Here is a 5489-nt window from a genome sequence, read left to right as displayed (position 1 = left end):
TTGGCACAGCCCACCCTTTTGTGTGGTTCCAGCATCCCAATGAAGTTCTTAGAGTTGAACTCATCTCTTGCCCGACTTTAGCACACATTTTGTTGTTGCATCTTTCACTGTTGCAAAACAAAAGGGGTGATGGCTGTACGGTTTAGCATTAATCTTAACCCCAGGCATTGCACTGGGCAACCCTCAAGACCATCATTCTTCGCCTTGCCAAGCCATTGCAAAAGGGGAAAGACCATATCCAAATAAAACTTGGTCACACCCCAAAAGGATCAGTAGAGCCCACATTGCGTGGTCACATCACTTCTGCGCGAGAATACAAGCATCCCCAAGTCAATTGGACACAGATTTCGGGAAAGAGGGTATCCAATTCAACTAATCAGGAAAACTACTGATGCGGTCAAGAAAATACCGAGACCACAATTGCTGATAAATAAGACAAAAGTGTCCAGCGAACAATATCCTAAGCATGTCAACTTCATCACAAAATATTCAAGTGACCACAAATTCATACAGTATATACTGAAAAAACATTGGCATATTTTACACCTAGATTCTGATTTGATATCGTATATTACTGATCGACCCAGTATTATCTTTACCAAGGCAAAGACTTTGAGGAAGATCCTCAGTCCCTCTTTCCTTAAACCTGACCCAATTGGACAGGCAAATTGGCTTACTACAAGCACAAAGCCAGCAGGCTTTTACAAGTGCGGGACATGCAATTTTTGCCATCATGCTTTAGCACCTACAAAAATCTTTAGCTGCCATAATGGACTTCAAACCAAAATATTTGACTTTATTAATTGTCGTACAAAATTTGTTATCTATGGTATCTTATGTGTATGTCAGAAAATGTATATTGGCAGCACGATCAGAGAAGTCCGTTTCAGGATTCGAGAACACCTCAACAATCTTAGTAGCCAGGATATTAGACTTCCTTTAGCTTCCCATTGGCAGAAGCATCATCAACTGGATAATATTAAAGACATCAAATTCATTGGACTCAAACACATCCAACAACATCCGAGAGGTGGTAACAGAGAATTGACCCTACGACAACAGGAAGCAAGAATGATTTGTAAATTACGTTGCCTGTCACTTGGTTTGAACCAAGACCATGAATTGAATGTGTTTCTATAATTTGTACGAATTTAATGCTAAAAAACAGACAATCAAACCCATGCAAACCGATACAGCTTACCGACTATGCCCGAGGCATTTATATTCAGCCTAGTGACCCCACTCTGTGAGAAGTCACTGTTTATATTTGTCCCAACAGCCCAACCGGCAGTTATTTGCATGTCTGCACGCTGATTCGAGCGCACCACATTTATTTTGATTTCTTAATTGAGGTTGATATTTAGCACCAACTATCCAATATCCGCACCTAACATAGGATTAGAATTAGTACGGATTATTTCAGTTTTCTTTTTGTTGATGTCAAAGCTGTACACAGTATTAACATCAAAATATCTATATGTAATTAAGTCGCTGCAAAAATATTGCCGTAAATGAATGAGCTTCCGCATAGGAAGCTTTCCTCAAATGTCTGTTTTATGCATTTCCGGCTTGTAAGGAGTATCCAAGCAACAGGGTCAGATGACTACATCACCTGACCTAACCCGGGAAGGTTACTATAGTAACCCCCGGATTGTGCCGATGCCTTCAGTATTGAGAAACAACCGGCCATTGAGCACATCAACTTTTGGAGCGTATGCCGGTAAGCCAGTTCTACGCCCTAACGATACCAAACGAAAAGCTTATGCAGCACGTTCCTTATAACAAGTGTTTAAATACGTTGTCATATCCATGTTACAGATTACGGCCGAATTTAAAGGCAAGGCACGCTAAAAACGTGCGTTACATTTCAATTATACTGCAACAGCGGCATATCAGTCGAACGACAACTACCTCTTGATTGCAAGACTGGTAATTATAGTTTCCATACTTTTCACAAATTAGATGTTAAACTTACTAGCAATGCAGACTTTTGAACTAAAATATGTGTCATATTATACCAAGTCTTTATAACTTACAGACCCTGTCCAGTCAAGCATGTAGAAATCACTAAATCTCTCAACTACTGAAAGTTGAATCAAGTATTAGGAAACCTCAATCATATTTAAGGTATGGATAGATTCATTTATCCCTATTTTAGGAAATAGAACAATCAATTGCATATATTATCTCTAACGGTATGTTTTTATTTCTTTTTATTTCTCCTTTCTCTCCTGTTTTTTCTTGTTTTTTGACCCACTACCTCTGACGTTGGTTGTTTCGATTTCAAGCCAAGGTTCAATAATTATAGATTAATGCAAATGAAGGCACGCTAAAAACGTGCGTTACATTTCAATTATACTGCAACAGCGGCATATCAGTCGAACGACAACTACCTCTTGATTGCAAGACTGACCCTGTCCAGTCAAGCATGTAGAAATCACTAAATCTCTCAACTACTGAAAGTTGAATCAAGTATTAGGAAACCTCAATCATATTTAAGCCAAGGTTCAATAATTATAGATTAATGCAAATGGTAAACTACATTTGTATGCCCTGAGGACGACCTCTTTGGTTGAAACACGTGTTGGCATGTTTTGGCAAATTCTTGGCTTTTCTTTAATGTGAAATACGCTGCGCAATTGCATATAAATTGTGTGTGTTTTGGCGAATAAGCCTATCTCAAACAATGTGATTCATTCAAGTTTTGGTTTTTGAAGTACTCAACAAATATGCTGCGCAATTGCATATAAATTGTGGGTGTTTTATTGATTGCATATAAATTGCTCTGTGTAATTCATCCAAGTTCAGACTCATTCAACACAATTGATGTGTTACACTTTACCTGTGAATGAACAACTTTGCTCTTTGTTACTAATAAACCAGTAGAATATCTCTGTGATTAATTCCCCATCATTCTTGTTTAAATTTTGCACATCAGTGGCTTTACGTTGGTTACCAAGCGCAGCCTGTGTAGATAGTAATTCACAATAATTTGATATACTTCAAGGTGATAGTGGCAGATCATCTCACTACCTACACGACAGCAGCTCAACCACAATTTTACTTTACTTCCTTTCATGAAAATCCAGTTGTGCGCATTCCTGACTAGGGCTTCACTTCCACATACCGTATTTTCATCCCCAAACATGTTTCAGCCTCGTTAGGTAGCTTGGGTCTCTTGGCCCAGCAGACACCGGGACCTACGTCTGCGCATACCCATTCACCTCGAGGTGACTATAGGTTTTTGGAAAGATCTTTATGGCTCAGCCTTCTAAATGGCACAGTTAACCCCCCAACAACGATTCTTGGATGAGATGGATAGTATCTACGCCAAATAAGGCTCATATACCTCTCTATGATCCTAATGCGTTTGTTTTAATGTAATGTTATCATTTTAATTTAAAGCATGTAAGTTGTGGATTTAATTTCCTCAACTGTACATGAATACCATAGCTGCAATATAAATAAAATAGATGGTGAAATATGATATAATTCCTTTTCAAATCCATGTATCAATTAGACTTTCGAAAAGCCTGCAAGTATGACTCTGCTGCATATCCGAATATAATTTTGATGGGAACTGGGGCCCACTATGGGGACCTAGAACCTTTGCCACTCAGATTGAATAGGGCAGATACAGCCACGCCCTGGCATAGCAGGATGTATTCTGCTAGGAAGCCCACACTGACTATGGCCTCTTCCATGAGATCATCAGTCCTGATAGCCTGTTTGAGTTCACCCTTATAGACTAGAGCTCCCTTCCTATAATTCATGTACAAACACATAAAACATTGCTTGAATGTTGTGGGTGCTGGCTGTTAGGCAGAATCCTGTGCAGTGCCCTTAGGGACCCCTACACACAATTAAGACTACAGGTGGCAATACAAGTGTTACCTTTGGTACAAGCCTGTACTACTATGTTAAAGTGGTAGCAGTAGCGGAGCAGCCAGGCCTATCTCAAGAGTATATGAGCAATAGTAGAGATTACACAAAGGGACCACAATTACTGTGACTCAAGCAAACAGTGACTCAAGGTTTAAGGTAGAAAAATAGAAGTACATTTTATTTTTAAACCATTTGTTATAAACACAACACTTCTATTAAATTCAAAATCACACGTAAAATACACTACAACTAACCCATTCACTTTGTACGGTATAAATCAAGGTAAGTACCCTGTGTTTGAATGGACCGGTGTTATGAAAGAAGTAACGTTACCGTGAATACAATTGCGATCACTTTTTGACAGTTCGGTCTACTAAATAAACGCGTATCCGCGGCAAGAATTGCTACCGGGGCAGAAACACACTTAGCACTTGAGATACCCAGAGGGAGTAGGGGGCGAAAATCATAGGCAATACTTTTTGTTAGGCAAACAGAATCGGAGAACACTCATAGACAGAAATTCAAGAGTCAAGAGGCCGGAGCCAGTGTCAAGTGGAACCGGGTTCCTGTTGTCGAGGTTCACACAGTCGGACAGTTCACGATTCAACGTAGCCAAGAGTACTTAGATATTGTCAATGTTCGGAAGCAAAAGTTATAAGAAGGAGGGACGATAAGGACAAGCCTTGTAGGACGAGAAATAGGGATTCACCCAAATTCATCAAGCAGGACACAGTACCTTGTTCAAAATGAAGAAGCTGGTGCCACGGCAGTTGCTCCTGGTAGTTTCCAGCAGACCCACGTTTCCTGGAGCTTCAGCAAGAAGAAGGACGATGTGGGGGTCTGCACCACGCCGGGATGAGGCCGGCAGCAGCGACGATGAATAAAAGGTGCGCTCCTTAAAAACAGGAGAGGCTCTTCAGGTGGCTATCCGGAAAACTACAGCAGTGTGCAGCGATTTCGACCATGAAGGAAATCCTCAGGCTGTAGAAGATGAGCTGGTTATCCCCACAAGGCTCAAGGGAAGAAGACTCCGGACTGGATCTTCTCTTAGTCGTTGAAGGGTAGATAGCTCAAAACTGCAGCAGGGCTTCACCGGGACGGGGTAGTTGCAGCAGCTGACTTCTTCTCCGCTTCTCTTCGGTTCCTTGTAGTTCCAGTGGCGACTCTCTGACTTCCAGCCCAAGAGACCTGCCTTTTATGCGAAAATCCCCCATTCACATAGCCTGGCTGTCAATCACACAGCAAGGGGGGTTGTCCAGCCCGGACAACCACCTCAGCCAATCATGGAAAAGTGCAACTTGGGTTTCCTAGGATACCCTGTGCAGGGGGTGACTACACCCCTCCCTCACATTCAGCCCACCTAAACACCCAGGCGCCTAGAGGAGGGCTTCTTGGCAGAAGCCCACCAAAAGACAGTGAACAAAGAAGGCAAACATGATTTGCCGCGCAAAGTAAAACACAAGAAGGAGTTTAACAGAAACAAATGGTGAATAAACTGCACCGGAGCCAAAAGAAAAAGTATTTGGTCAAGCGGGTTTAAGTTCGAGGCTAATACAATAGCCTACAATACTACCATGTCTATACAAGATAACCGCGGTAGGAAA

The 5489-nt window shown here is 41.4% G+C and overlaps 1 long non-coding RNA gene across 2 annotated transcripts; it reads left to right on the top strand.

Annotated features, from left to right (window-relative positions):
- Nucleotides 1–340: 340 nt before the first annotated feature.
- Nucleotides 341–2892, top strand: LOC138467862 (uncharacterized). Of its 2 annotated transcripts, XR_011268160.1 has the most exons (3): nucleotides 341–1929; nucleotides 2039–2293; nucleotides 2506–2892. It is a non-coding gene; the product is annotated as an uncharacterized lncRNA (long non-coding RNA). The 2 variants fall into 2 exon arrangements; XR_011268159.1 differs by having other exon boundaries at nucleotides 341–2293.
- The last annotated feature ends 2597 nt before the right edge of the window (nucleotides 2893–5489 follow it).

The sequence above is a fragment of the Ambystoma mexicanum genome, chromosome 4q (assembly GCF_040938575.1).
Source record: "Ambystoma mexicanum isolate Mex_15411 chromosome 4q, UKY_AmexF1_1, whole genome shotgun sequence".
Lineage (NCBI taxonomy): Eukaryota > Metazoa > Chordata > Amphibia > Caudata > Ambystomatidae > Ambystoma > Ambystoma mexicanum.
The sequence above is the reverse complement of the archived record's forward strand: the minus strand, read 5'-3'. Positions and strand labels throughout refer to the sequence as shown.